Genomic DNA, 15701 nt, shown 5'->3' on the forward strand with positions numbered 1-15701 from the left:
TACCCCTAATAATAGCTTGGCAGTATAATGTTTTGCTTTGTGTTAAAGGATCGTTTCAGCTTCATTCAGCACCCTTAACCATATATCTTGCTTTTTGCTGCAATTAATTTAAGATCTTAAAGGGGTGATTTTCCACCTTATGGTCAATAAGGTCCTCTCGATGTGTTTTTTTAATGTGTTGAATTAAAGCTGCTTGTGGCATGTTCTGATAAACAGTAATTTAACTTACTGCCAATATCAAATGAGGATATCTAATCAATATTAATGCTTTAATGAGCAATGAACCTACTGACATCTATTGTCATAGGGGAGGCAATAATAAGAACATAAGACCATAAGAAATAGCAGCAGGGAGTAGGCCATTCGGCCCTTCAAGCTTGGTCCACCATTCAATATGATCATGGCTGATCTTCTACATCAACTCCACCCACCACTATCCCCATCTCCTTTAATTCCCTTAATCCTGATATGTTGATAGAAAAGTTTCAGATCAAATATGCAAGATTTACCAAGAGGAAATGGCTGTCATTGTTGAGGTTTGGGAATCTAGTTCTCTAGTCCATAAATCATAAAACAGACGTGACAGGAAATAACAAGGTTGAATGCTGTATCAATCTAAAGAAGGACTTTGCAAGAGGCTAGAAAATGTGATGTTCAAAGAAACCAGTCAAAGATGACTATCAAGACTATTGATGCTTTTCGTAGACTGAGAAAAAGATGAGACCTAACAATTTGAGGGTGGCAATACAGGGTTTTCCACTGATGAATCCAATGAGTTTCTTCCATTGTACATAATACTATCTGTAACACCACAACTGGTATTTAGTTTAGCAGAGAGTAATAATTCAGAAACAAGTTATTACCTAAGATTGCTTGCTTCATATTCAATATTATTATTAGTACTCATGAATATTTCTGATTGAGAAATAATCCTCTACTAACATTTTCCCTTCACTATTGCATCATGTCCTGCATTACATTTATCATAACTAACCTAGGTACTCACAAGGATGCAGAGCTAACTACACCTGTAAAGGTTTGTGAATTAGCAACATGTGAGCACTAACTGAACATGGAGGATGTAACTTAATTAGCTAAGCCAGTGAAAGGTCACAGATGTCCTGAACCTGAGCCAAACAGGAAGGCAGATTGAGACAGAGGTCACTGGACCTGTCTTCAAAATTAGATGCTATAGCATTTAAAAAAAAAACGATATCATTAGCACACTTCCCACTATGATTGAACAGAGGTTTGAAAAAACGGGAAGATCCACCTCAGGAATGAACGGTGGAGAGACTGAAAACCAACAATACAGCTGTAATCCTTTTGTAACCAGGGAGTAAGTGGTTGTAACATTTTGAGGTTTTGATCTGCATCACTTTGTTTTATTCATTTTGTTAGATTTAAAGTTAGATTCAGATTACATGTTATGTTAGTTTTGATGCAAATAAACTTATTAAGATCTGCTTCTTGATACATTTACCCATAACGTAGAATGGTTTTCATTAGTTGTGCCGAGCAGGCTGATCCAGACATACAGCAAAGTCCACAATGAGCGGTGCAACCGTAAAGAGCTAAAACTAGCCACGAAAACTATGAAATGTGGAAAGACAGCGAGTAGAGCTAAGGAACTATTACTACACTTTAAGATAAACGCAGAAGTGGCTACTTGACCTTTTCAACTCTTGATCAGGGTGTTGGGACAGACCATGGTGGTTCACAAACTACATAAAAAACCTAACCCTGCAGAGTGTTACTGTAAAATACTTTTATATAATTAAAAATAATTTTTTTTACCAAATCGAAGTCTTCCATTGGATGAGCCACATTCCACTAATGCTAATGGTACCAAAAGTGGAGTGCAGAGGATACTTCTATTGTACATAACCATAAATTGAGAAGAACTGCTTTGCTTTCACAGGTGACAGCTTGGACTTACACATAGGAAGCACATTTAGCACTCATGTTTGGAGTGCAATAAATTGAGTTTAATCACTATCTTTGCCCATATCTGTTGGAAAGAATTAAGATGAGGCATGGAAACACTGGGAAATTCAGATAATGGGAATGAATGCCGAAGAGGCAATAATCAGTAATTTAATCTGCAGTCATTCTCTATGGAATATTTTACATACAGTTGGTACAATAACCTATGCATTTGACATGATTTCAGAATGGTCAGTGAAGTCTCTCAGCATGAGAGATTCCCTCAACTAAAGTATGTGATAATCTACGGTTGCTTAAGGTTGGGATGTGAGCATCACTGACAAGAGCATCATTTATTGCCCATCCCTAATTGCCCTTGAGAAGGAGGTGGTGAGCCGCCTCCTTGAACCACTGCAGTCATGTGGTGTAGGGAGGGAGTTTGAGGATTTTGATCCAGTGACAGTGAAGGAACAGCAATTTAGTTCCAAGTCAAGAAGGTGTGTGACTTGGAGGGGAACCTACAGGTGGTGGCTTTCCCATGCGCATGCTGCCCTTGTTCTTCTAGGGGGTAGAAGTCGCAGGTTTGTTTGGTGCTGTCAAAGAAGTCTTGGTGAGTTGCTGCAGTGCATCTTGTAGATAGTACACACTGCTGCCACTGTGCGCCAGTGGTGAAGGGAGTAAATGTTTAAGTTGGTGGATGGGGTGCTGATCAAGTGGGCTGCTTTATCCTGGATGGTATCAAGCTTCTCGAGTGATGTTGGAGCTGCACTCATCCAGGCAAGTGGGGAATATTCCAGTACACTCCTGACATGTGCCTTGTAAATGGTGGACATGCTTTGGGGAGACTGAAGGTGGGTTACCTGTCACAGAATCCCCTCCTCTGAAAAGACAATAGCTGCCATGATAGGAGCAAATGTCCTTCTGCAGCTGGGTTTACCATTTTGCGCATCTTGTTTACTCCTACTGTAAGTGTGATTTATATTTTCATGTTTAGATACAATTGTAACAACCTAGAACCACAATAATTTGTATTTATCTAGTCCCTTTAATTTAGAAAAAGTCCCAAAGTGATTCACTTTGAGGAGTGGAAGAGAAAATTAAATAAAATAGACAAATGAACAAAGGCCAAGCCCATGGTGGGAGATGTGACCAAAAATCTGTTTGAAAAAAATGAGTTTGAGATGGTTTTTAAAAGTGGTCAGAAAATTGGAGATGTGCAGTTCTAAGGGATGGTGTTTGAGAGACGAGGGCTGAGGCAGCTGATAGATGGTCATAGATGGATTTGAAGGCAAAGATGAGAGGTTTAAAGTTCATAATTTGATGAACAGGTGCCTAATTAAGGCAGCAAGAACAGGAATGATGGGTGAGAAGGACTTTCTTTTGTTGACTTCTTTATCTCCATTTCTGGAGATTGTCTGTAAACAATATCCATTATAAGCTCACTGACTCCCACAGCTACCTTGATTACACGTCCCCTCCACCCCGCTTTAGTGTAGGGGCTCTATTTCATTCTTCTAGTTTCTCCATCTCTGTCGCATCTATTCTGATGATGCCACTTTCCATACTGGTTCTTCCAATATTTCTTCCTTTTCCCTCAAGTGAGGATTGCTCTCTACCATGGCTGACAGGGCCCCTGTCTGTGTCCGTCCTATTTCCCACACATCAGGCTGGACTTTACCTTAGGCGGATGGAAATTCACCACCGACATGAAAGTCAGTGGCGAACCCGCTTCCGCCTAGCCCAGGGATCTGTCCCGCATTTTATGGGTCCCTGGGCTTTAATTGTCCCAAGGTGGGACTTCCACCCACTTGAGAGAGGAGGTCCCGCCTCAGTGAGCTGCCAGCCAATCAGTGGGCCGGCAGCTCTTAGGCCCAGAAGCGCCACCGGGAGTGGTGGCCACTGCTGGGACTGCAGCCCAGCCGACACCAGGGATCCGGGAGTGAAGGTAAGTTGGGATTGCCTCACCAGGGGGATCGGTCCTTCCCTGGTGAGGCTGTAGTGGTCGTTTGGGGGGAGGAGGGCGTCTTGGGCCCCGGGGGTGGGTTGGGAGGCGGGGACGGCCCTCAACCGGCACCCTGTGCTTGACTGCTTCCCTCCGGGGCGTGGAAAAGCCGGCGGCTATCACTGGGCAGCCTTTCACATCCCCAGCACGCCTGCTTGCCATGGGTAAAATACCCATGGAGGTGGGCGAGGGCTTTTAAGTGGCCGTTAAGTGGCCACTTAAGGGCCTTGATTGGCCTCGGGTGGGCGAGCCATTTTCCAACCCCGCCCGCGCCATAAACTTGACCGGAGACGGAAGCGGGGCGGGACAGCCTCCCGGAGCCTCCCACTCAATTTTACGCCGTCCCCACGCCACCATCTGACTTGCTGGGGCGGCGTAAAATTCAACCCTTCTACTGTCACACTTTTCCCTCCCTCCCATGAGTCGCTTTTGGCTCCTCCTGTACTCCACAGTTTCTTTTCCACCACCTCCAGCGCTATGCGACTACCAAACACACCTTACCCTCCCCCCCACCTTTTCAGCATTCCAAAGTGACTGTTCTCTCTCTGACACCCTAGTCCACTCTTTCATCACGCCAATACCCACTCCCCTACCCAAACCACCTTCTCATGCAAGCAGAGGAGATACAATACCTGCCCTTTCACCTCCTCCCTTGCCACTGTTCACGGCCCCAACGCTCCATCCAGGCGAATACGGAATTTACTTGTAATCCTTTCAATTTAACATACAATATTCACTGCTCACAATACAGGGCTGAATTTTACAGACCCCCCCCTGACATCGGGGGTCGTGTTGGGTGGGGCCGGAAAATGCCTCCGGGAGAGGCCCACTACGGATCTCAACGCTGGGAAAGGTCGGCCCCATATTTGCAGCGGCGGTGAGGCCTCATAGTGGCCACCCCCCCAACACCCGCACCCCCACTCCCCCGCCGCTCAGTGATGGGAGCCGAATTTAAATATGTAATTTAAATTAATTAATTAATTATCATGGCGCTCCCGCTGTCCATCCCAAAGCGATATTGGTGCCGGTGGCCGGCACTCCTGTCCGGGGATCCGAGGTGGAACACCAAAGGGGAGGGTGGAGCAGGTAATTTTTTCAGTGCGGGAGGTGGGGGAGTGGGGTCAAACTCATCTCATTGGTGTAGAGGGTAATGGGAAGGGTTACAGTGCACATTTTATGAACTTTGGGGGGAAAGGTCAGGTGCACAAGGTAAGTATTTTGTGGGGAGAGGACAAGGAATTAATTCTATGGCTATTGGGAGGGATGGGAGAGGGTCAAGATCAATGTATTTAATTTTTTTAAATCAATCTAGCTTTAAATATTTAAATGTCGGGCTCAAAGTCCTTTAAAAATGGCATCAGCACTTGCACAAAAGTGGCTGATGCCATTGCTGGGGACAGACAGCCTGCCCCCTCCACATCTCTTAATATCGCAGTAGCTCCACAACATGCGGCCCACCATTATTTACGTCCGCCGCCAGAAGTATAAATTTCAGCCCACCATCTCCTCTACATTGGGAAGACCAAACGCAGATTGGGTGATCGCTTTGCTGAACATCTCCGTTCAGTTCGAAGACGTGATTCCAAGCTTCTGGTCACTTGCAAATTTAATTCTCTGGCCCTCTCCCACACTGACCTTTCTGTCCTCGGCCTCATTGACTGTTCCAATGAAGCTTAATGGAAGTTTAAGGAACACGATCTCATCTTTCAATTAGATACTTTACAATCTTCTGGACTCAACATTGAGCTCAACAGTTTCAGATCACAGCGTCTACCCCTATTTTTTCGGACAGCAAGTGCTGGTAATGATGCTGCTGTTGCTATTTACACCTCCTCTCAATCCATCTTTTCTTCCTTTATTGGCCCATTACCATCTCCTTTTGCCTTGCACCAACACCCCTTTTGTCATTTAATCTCTCCTGCCTTCCACTCTATCAAAGACCTTCCTTTTTGTTCTTTGCTCCCCTTTTCCTGCCTCTGTACTTGCTTAAACCAGTTACATCTCTACCAGTTCCGGTTCTGAGAAAATGTCAACGACAGAAAGGTTGGGCGGAATTCTCTCACGGACATTGGGACCACGATGTTGGGACCATATGGAGGTCATGAGCATACACTTGCCGGCAGCGTGACCGGTGGTGCAATCTTCTAGGAGGCAGCCTCCTAATTGGCTGCCGCCGCACTCGTCATCCTAATAAATACTGTGGGTGAGTCGCCGAGCTGAAGGTCCAATCAGAGAGCTGGCAACTCTGGAGCCTCGGCAGCCCCACTGGGAGACTTGGGTGCTGCTGAGGCAGGTTGGAAACCGCAATGATGCCTCAACATGGAGGTACCCTCACTGAGCTGCACAGAGTAAATAAAGACTCTCAAAGCCAGTAGAGCCATCGAAGTAGAGGGGAAACCTCTCTGCAAGATTTGTCTTGGCCACGGTTGTGGTCTTTTATCCACATAGCTCCATCACTGGGGCATGGAGCCTTCAGCACCAATGGCTGCTTGGCCTGCTGCTGGGAGACACTGCAAAATCACCCGGAATTGGGGTCTTTATTTTCCAAATCCGCTCCCCGCCCCTGTGGAATGGCGGCCGATCCTGCTCTGAGCTCACTGCGGAGGTGGAAATGTGTCAGGGAACTACCCTGACGCAGCGCACCCCTATTTTCTCAGCCTACCCCCCACCCCCCCACCACCAAACCCCCAACCCCAGCCTCCAACCCTGTCTCCACGGGGCCAGGAAAATCCAGCTCATTAACTCTTTTTGTCTCTCTACAGATGCTGGCTGACCTTTTGAGTATTTCCAGCGTTATCTGTTTATGTTTATGAGCAATTAAATATACGATAGATGGAAATTTTCTTGGAATTGTTCTACTGACTTAACTGCATGGAAATGCAGCACAAACCCGTTTCCACAGATAACTGTGGTTTCCATCACTCTTCAGGTGAAGGTATGACAGTGGAGTATGAGCAGCTACAAGGAAATCCATTGGCGATATATCCAAAAGTAATTAACTCTGTCAAAGCAATAATTTACCTGATTGCTGCTTTGTATGCACTTTCACTGCTTTAAATTCATGCTGGAAATGTGAATTTCCATTGCCACATCTTGAGTGAAATTTTACATCTCATTTAAATTAATTTTCCGCAGATGGAAAATCACCGATATCTAATAAAAAGCCACCTTGCGCCTTTTTATATTGTTTTGAGTTCACTATTTTAATGATATGATCTTATCTTTGGCACTGGCTGAGATCTAGGCCACGATATTGGTGTTGAATATTCCTGACTTTGTACCGAAAACATCGCTTGGTGATAAAGAACGGCCTGCAAAGTTCAGCTCTGTGGTGCTGCTAGTTTTGTCACTACATGAGCTTGGCGATTTTTTAGATTTTTAGATTTAGAGATACAGCACTGAAACAGGACCTTCGGCCCACCAAGTCTGTGCCGACCATTAACCACCCATTTATACTAATCCTACACTAATCCCATATTCCTACCACATCCTCACCTGTCCCTATATTCCCCTACCACCTACCTATACTCGGGGCAATTTATAATGGCCAATTTACCTATCAACCTGCAAGTCTTTTTGGCTTGTGGGAGGAAACCGGAGCACCCGGAGGAAACCCACGCAGACACAGGGAGAACTTGCAAACTCCACACAGGCAGTACCCAGAATTGAACCCGGGTCACTGGAGCTGTGAGGCTGCGGTGTTAACCACTGCGCCACTGTGTCGCCCGATGAAAGGAATGGCGGGGGGGTCTGCTGCCGATGAATTCCGCTGTGACCTGCGCTGATCGCCATGTTTTGAGGGATGATAGTGTAGGCATCTTGTGCGGGCACTGGAAGCATGCGAAGTGGGCAGATCATGATGTCAGTCAGTGTCTAATGCTGATTTGACGCCTGACTTGCCATTTTGGATCTTACTGGTCCTGTTAACCCAGTTTCCTAAACAGGCAAAGCAGAACATGGATTCAGCTGCACATGGGACCACCCGCCCCCTTGCCACCGCCACCCCTGTCAGCACTATTTAAAGGCACCACCATTCAACTGTCAGGTGATTTGCCTTTGACTATCTTTTTGCTGCTGCAGAGTTAGTGGAAGTACTGTGTTGTGGAGAAGCTGTCAGATGTTCATTCAGTCAGAAGGGAGTGGTGCTAAACCTTTGCATGGATTGGTGTGGATTTGAAATCCCTCTGACACAACACTTCCTCCAAGTCATGGGGGCTAAAGTTGCAGTCCCTCTTGGGCTGCAGCATGGCAGGGAGAGTGAGATGAGGCAGCAGAGGAAGGAAGTGGAGGGCCGTTCACAGGAGATATTTCCCAATGAAGGTCTTCAGAGACCACTTCTCCTACCTCCATTACAGCCAAGAGCAGTGTCTGTCGCAGCTATGCTTCACCAAGGAGGTGGTCACTTGAACCTGCAGAGAAGGAGGTAGAAAAGAGGAGGAAGAGGAGAAGGAAGAAGAAGGAAGGAGGCATCCGGAACTTCATTGTTCAGGACAGGTTGTCCATGAGCCTCTCATCAGATTTCAGTTCCCCTGAAAGCATCACCAGATCATCACTGCTCCACGCTTCCCCATCTCACAATTCCTCTGTTATGGATCCTCCTGGCATCCTCAGCCAAAATCCTGAAATAAAGGGCACATAAAACAACTATTCCACACCAACTTCATTCAAGCCATTTCAATAATATGTACCATACTCAACTATTCACATGTGCTTTTCTTTAGTGCCTGTCATGTGGGTGCCTTTGCCTGGCCTAGTGCTCCTAAGCAGTGCTACTCCAGTGACGGCAGCATGGCTAGTGAAAGGCTTGCAGGACACCTTTGAACAGCTCTAGACCTTGAGGGCCCAGCTTCGGACTGACCCACCTTGGCAAGGCCAGCAGCAGTCTAGGCTGGCTGGCTGAGTGGCCAAAGCATGGGCACTTGCAGAGTGGCAGTGGTGGGAGCACAAATGCTGTCATCCTGAGAGAGACCTTTAAGAAGCGCAGGCTAGCTTTAATTGGTGCCAGTCTTGCATGAACCTGGGCCCCCTGTTAAGCGTGTAGCAACTCAGCGGAGCATGTAACGCTGGGCTGCATGCCTCAATCATGGAGATGAAAATGCAACATGGAGTTTGCATGCTGCCCAAATCACTTTGATCGGGCATGGGGTAATCACACACCATGATCTCTACGTCCATTAACCGACCTTAGTTTTGCATCCTTAGACCAGGCTCCGCCATTAAATACTCTTCCCTTCTAGTTCCCAAAACACCAATAATAATTGCTCCAATGTTGAAATTAAAGTCACTAAGGTCACATTTAGACTGCAGCTACTGATCTGAGATTGGCAGCTGTAATTCGGGTTGCAGCCAGGCAGAACTGTGTGTACACTGCTTGGCTCCTGCTTGGCTGCAATCCTAATCAGCCCACCCAGGAGAGAGCTGGGTGAAAGCAAGTGCAAACTTTTCTTCCAATTTTTTTGTTAATGTTTAGAGTATGGGACTGAATTAAGGTCTGCGAATATTAAATGGAGCTTCCAGGAGTCTCATTCCACACTTCTATGCAGTCAAGTTGGATGCTGGCTTTGGATTTACATTGCAAATTTAGCATTGGTGCAAAGTGATCACTTTGCACTGACCCTAATTGGCAATATAAATGTACCCCTGCGTGCTGGATTTTATGCTCTCCTCTGTGGCGGGTTAGAATGCAGGAAGAGCATTTAATAAGGTGGGATGGGGTGGGTGGGGCTCTCGCCACCTTCCCACCTTCTCACCGTTGTCTATTGCAGGAGGACCCATGGTCGGCCTTCCAACCCCGCTGCCAGTTGAGGCCCTTAAGTGAGAAATTGATGCCTAATTAACTGCATCTTCCCACTGCCACTGGTATTAGCCCAGCCTTGGGCAGGCCTGTCACCATGTGGGGATCATGACAAGCAAACCTGTGCAGGTTTGCTTGCCGGCTACTGGGATGGGGGTGGTGGGGGGGGGGGGGCGGGCCTGTTCAAAGGCGCTCAGTGCCTGTTTGAGGGACCTGGCATCAGGAAGGGGGGGGACCCACTGACAGTTCTTGCTGCTGACCCCCGCCCCATGAATCCCCTCCAGCCATCATTCACCTGTGGCCTGGATCCATCGACGACCCTGGGCCTCAGGTGGATGGATTACCAGCAGCAGCCACCATTTCCATGGTGGCGCTGCTGAGTTAAAGAGGTGCTGGCCTCAGATTGGCTGACAGTTCTCAGTGGACAGGGCTTCCTTCCCTTAATCTTAGGTTAAAAGAAGATACATGTACTTGCGAATATGAAATACAGTTTTATTATGGGACTTTTGATCAGTTCCTAGTCTCCTCCAAAATCTCCACTCAAAGTCCACCATGTTGCCACTGAGGATGAATTCACAATGAGGCAGTTGTTATACTTGCAAGGAAAACTTTTACCATGCATGGTTAAAATTGGTTAGTGCACAGAGGCTATTAGCATGCTAACTCTCCATATTGTGAATGGAGGTTTTCAAACATGAGAACATTAGAAATTGGGGTGGGAGGAGGCCATTACCCTCCAAGCCTGCTCCACCATTCAATACAATCATGGCTGAGCATCCACCTCAACTCCACCTTCCCACATTATCTCCATATCTCTTAATTTCCTTAGGATCCAAAATCTATAGATCCCCGACTTGTATATACTCAGTGACTGAGCATCCATGGCACTCAATGATAGAGAATTTCAAAGACCTGCAACCCACTGAGTGAAGAAATTTCTCCACATCTCAGTTGTAAATGGCTAACTCTTTATTATGAGGCTGTGATCCTTAGTTCTAGACTCCCTAGCTGAGGGAAATATCCTCCCAGCATCTACCCAATCAAGGCCCTTAAGAATTTTATATGCTTCAATGAGATCACCTCTCATAGTTCTAAATTTAAGGGAATATAGGCCTAGTCTACTCAATCGCTCCCCATAAGACTGATGTCAAGCTAACTGGCCTATAGTTCCTTGTTTTCTGCCTGCCTCCTTTCTTGAATAACGGGGTTACATTTGCTACCTTCCAATACATGGGACTGTTTTAGAATTTAGGAAATTCTGAAAGATCAAAACCAATGCATCCACTATCTCTGCAGCTACCTATTTTAATACCCTAGAATACAGGCCATCAGGTCCAGAGTATTTCTTTTGACTTTAATCCCCATTAATTTCTCCAGTACGATTTATTTTCTAATAAGCTCCTCATTTTCACCATCTGGGTTTGCCACTACTTCCAGAATATTTTTTGTGTCTTCTACCATGAAGACAAATACAAAGTGTGTGTTTAATGTCTCTGCCATTTCTTTATTCCTCATGAAAATTTCTCCTGGCCCTGCCTCTAAAGGACCTAGGGTTACTTTCGCTAATCTCTTTCTTTTAGTATAAGCTTTTACATTCTGTTTTTATCTCTTGCTAGTTTAAGCTTAGATTCTATTTTCTCTTTTTTAATCAATTTCTTGGTCATCCTTTGCTGAATCTTCAACAGCACCTTCCAATCCCACGACCTCTACCACCTAGAAGGACAAGGGCAGCAGATGCATGTGAACACCACGACCTGCAAATTCCCCTCCAAGTCACACACCATCTTGACTTGGAACTATATCATCGTTCCTTCACTGTCGCTGGGTCAAAATCCTGGAACTCCCTTCCGAACAGCACTGTGGCTGTACCTACACAACATGGACTGATGCCAGCAATGCCCAAATCCCACGAAAGAATTTTTAAAAATCTAAAATCTTCACAATCCTCAGGCTTACTACTCTCTTTGGTAATATTATAAACCTTTTCCTTTAATCTTGTATAAGACACTCATTCGGTCTCAGCTAGAGTATTGAGTCCAATTCTGGGCGTCGCACTTGAGGAAAGATGTGAGGGCATTGGAGAAAGTACAGAAACGATTCACGAGAATGGTTCCAGGGCTGAGGAATTTCAGTTATGAAGATAGATTGGAGAAGTTATGACTGTTTTCCTTGAAGAGAAGGCTGAGAGGTGATTTGATAGAAGTATTCAAAATCACGAAGGGTCTGGACAGAGTAGATAGGGGGAAACTGTTCCCACTCCGGAAAGGATCGAGAATGAGAGAGCACAGACGTCAAGCAGGCGGCACAGTGGCGAGCACTGCAGCCTCACAGCTCCAGCGACCTGGGTTCGATTCCGGGTACAGCCTGTGTGGACTTTGCAAGTTCTCCCTGTGACCGCATGGGTTTTCGCTGGGTGCTTTGGTTTCCCCCCACAGCCAAAGACTTGCAGGTTGATAGGTAAATTAGCCATTGTAAATTGCCCCTAGTGTAGGTAGGTGGTAGGGAATATGGGATTACTGGAGGGTTAGTATAAATGGGTGGTTGTTGGTCGGCATTGACTCAGTGGGCCGAAGGGCCTGTTTCAGTGCTGTATCTCTAAATAAAAAATGTATTTGGTAAGAGAAGCAAAAGTGACATGAGGGAAAAACTTTTTCACGCAGTGAGTGGGTAAGATCTGGAATGTGCTGCCTGAGAACGTGGTGGAGGCAGGTTCAATTGAAGCATTCAAAAGGGAATTAGACATGTTATATGAAAAGGAAGAATGTGCAGGATTATGGGGAGAAAGCAGGGGAATGGAACTGAAGGAGTTGCTCTTTCAGAGAGCCGGTGCAGACATGATTGGTCAAATGGCCTTCCTCTGCACTGTAACGATTCTGTGATTCTGTGAATCTAAAATTATCTTTAATTTCTCTTGTTGGACCACTTTTCCCAGGGGTTTTGCTTCTTTAAGGGAATGTATATTTGTTGGAAATTATGAACTAATTATTTAAATATTTACCATTAAATCTCTTAAGCTGGCCCAGGCATTGGGGTTCATTGCTGGAGGGATAGAGTTGACGAGTAGGGAGGTTATGCTAAACTTGCATCGACCTTGGTTAGACCATACCTGGAGTACTGCATACAATTCTGTCTGCCATATTATAGAAGAGATGTGGAAACATTGGAGTGGGTGCAAAAAGGATATGCAAGGATGATACCAGAGATGTGGGGGCATGCCTATCAGGTGATGATGAACAGACTGGGTCTCTTTTCTCTTGAGGAGAGAAGGACAAGGGGTAACATAATAGAGACCTGTAGAGTTTTGAATGGTTTTGATAGAGTAGGCACAAAGGCCTGAATTTTACCGATCGGACGGATGACCCGACATTGGGGGGATATTTGGGTCAGCGACGCGCACGGGCAGGCAGCGGGACTTCCTCAGCGATTTCACAAGGAAGAGCCAGTTAAGGGCCAGTAGGCAGAGGGAGCTGGCCAATTAAGAGCGGTGAGTGGGTCATAGTGTCAGTGTGAGGCGGCATTTTTTTTTTTAGAGATACAGCACTGAAACAGGCCCTTCGGCCCACCGAGTCTGTGCCGACCATCAACCACCCACTTATACTAATCCTACCCTAATTCCATATTCCTACCACATCCCCACCTGTTCTTATATTTCCCTACCACCTACCTATACAAGGGGCAATTTATAATGGCCAATTAACCTATCACCCTGCAAATCTTTGGCATGTGGGAGGAAACCGGAGCACCCGGAGGAAACCCACGCAGACACAGGGAGAACTTGCAAACTCCACACAGGCAGATTTGAACCCGGGTCGCTGGAGCTGTGAGGCTACGGTGCTAACCACTGCGCCATTGTGCCGCCCTAATTAAGGGTACATGTACAGCATTCAAGCAGGCTGCAGACACAGGCTACAAAGGAGACGGCCTATAGCAACAGAGGCAGCAGAGGACTGTCAAGCAGTAAGGCAAAGGAGAGATGTCCTGATTCCAGCAGAGGCCAGCAAACCTAATGAAGACGGCATGGCTGGAGGTGGCAGAGATAGTGAGCAACCGAGGGATAGTTGCAAGAACCTGGATCCAGTGCAGGAAGAGAGTTAATGACCTGGTGCAGTCTGAAAAGGTGAGTGGCATTTAGAATTGCAAACTGGAAGCCCAGCATCAATTAAAAGGCACCCATGAAATGTGAGGCCAGGTGGTAGACCCATGCATAGTGCTATACCAGGCACCAATGTCCATACTGAGGTGCCTAGTGCACACGCACATGGTCAATGATGGGTGAATACTGCGTTGAGATGCCTGAATGGCTGTGTCACCATGCCATCCCAGCAGCATGGTGCTACACATTTACAGTGTCTCAGAATGACCAGCACAGAAGGACCATGAGACAGGAGTAATAGTGGGCTGAGAACCCTCGTCGTCAGGATCTGTGGCAGAAGCGGCCTGAAGAGGGGCCCGAATGAGGCCTGACATGGACCTCGACGGTGGATGGGCCCGGCCTGATATAGCCGGCGGCGGTGAGGCCTCGTGGCAGCGCCCCCCTATTGTTCGGCGATGGGACCGCAATTTAAATATTTAAATAAATTAAAATACCTGCATTAATTACTATCCTGTTCTCTCCTGAAATCCCGCCGCAATCTTCACCCCGGCGGCCAGCACTGCCACGCCTTCCGATCCCTGTCAAGGGAACCGACGCGCAACACTGGTGGAGAGGGGGGAGGAGGTAAGTTTCTCAGTGCGGGGTCCGGGAGTGATGAGGATGGAGTCAAATTAACATCATGGGTGTCGAGGCTGGTGGGAAGGGTTATAGTTTAAAGTTTGCACCATTCGGGGGGCGGAGGTGTGTGGGGTGAAGGTCAGATGGTAAAAGTAAGTGTTTTCGGGGGGAAAGGCAAATAATTAATTTAATTGTTATTGGAGGAGTGGGAGAGGGGCAAAAGAGATGTATTTATTTAATTTCATTTAATCTTCCTTTAAATATTTAAATTTGCCAGTCGGGCTAACAACCCTTTAAAATGGCATCAGCGCCTGCACACAGTTGAGCCTTTAACAGCTCTGGAGGCTCTGATTGGTTGGGACCTTGATATATTGTTCAGCCCGACCATACATGGTACCCATGACCTCCTTTATGCAGCAATTGGCTGCTGACTGAGAGATGTCACATGGATTCCCAGATGATCCCCGAACGAACCACAGGCAATGAAGTTGAATGCCAAGGTCACCTTTAACTCGACAGGAATCAGGGGTCTGCCACTTCCAAATGACATCAATTCCAGCTCCAATATTCTGCACAGCTCCACCATCCTGGAGAGACACAGTTGGTACTCGGACATCTCCATGAAGCTGAGACTCTGACGGTACACCCTTTGAACTGGGTAGAGCCTTCTGTGACCATGAGGCTTCTTGCTCCCAAGTGCCCTTATTGTTCAAATCCAACGGCTTCCTCAGCCCACTGCAGCCACCCTGGCTGCTGCACAGGAGCTCCACGTGGCTGCATCCCCATCTCTGTGCCACTCTCCTCCTCACTGGAGGAGTCAAACTCTGAAAGCATTGACCTCCCCGAACCACAAGCCAAATGAAGCCTCCACTGCGATGAGTCTCTCAAGGACCTTGTCCTGCCTCCAATGGCTGCTGTGGACCTGGGAGAGACTTTTCCACGAACAGCACTTCACTTTGGCCCCACCCTCTGTTATGCCTCTGAACTTGATAGCGTCCCTTCTTCAATACACAGTCTGCAGGCAGCTTCAAAGTATGGTTGCCAGTTCCCTCCGCAACTCAACTGCCACTCAGATCTCGCCTCCTTCGAGTCGGTGAGTCTCTGAGCCTCTGTGCACCATTTGTAAAATCAGTAAAAGGGAGGAAAATAACCTGACAATGGGCTGTTTAACAACCTTAATTACCTGCCCATTGCTGATTGATACATCCCACCGCCCACATCACATAAAATTGGCTGACCATGGGACAATGTCACAGAGCTGGCCCAAC

The 15701-nt window shown here is 46.7% G+C and overlaps 1 protein-coding gene across 5 annotated transcripts in view; it reads left to right on the forward strand.

The window, feature by feature from the left end:
- LOC137381380 (sialic acid-binding Ig-like lectin 13) overlaps positions 1–15701 on the forward strand; it is a 213867-nt gene that overhangs the window by 120282 nt on the left and 77884 nt on the right. The gene's annotated exons all lie outside the window — the stretch shown is intronic.

The sequence above is a fragment of the Heterodontus francisci genome, chromosome 22 (assembly GCF_036365525.1).
Source record: "Heterodontus francisci isolate sHetFra1 chromosome 22, sHetFra1.hap1, whole genome shotgun sequence".
Lineage (NCBI taxonomy): Eukaryota > Metazoa > Chordata > Chondrichthyes > Heterodontiformes > Heterodontidae > Heterodontus > Heterodontus francisci.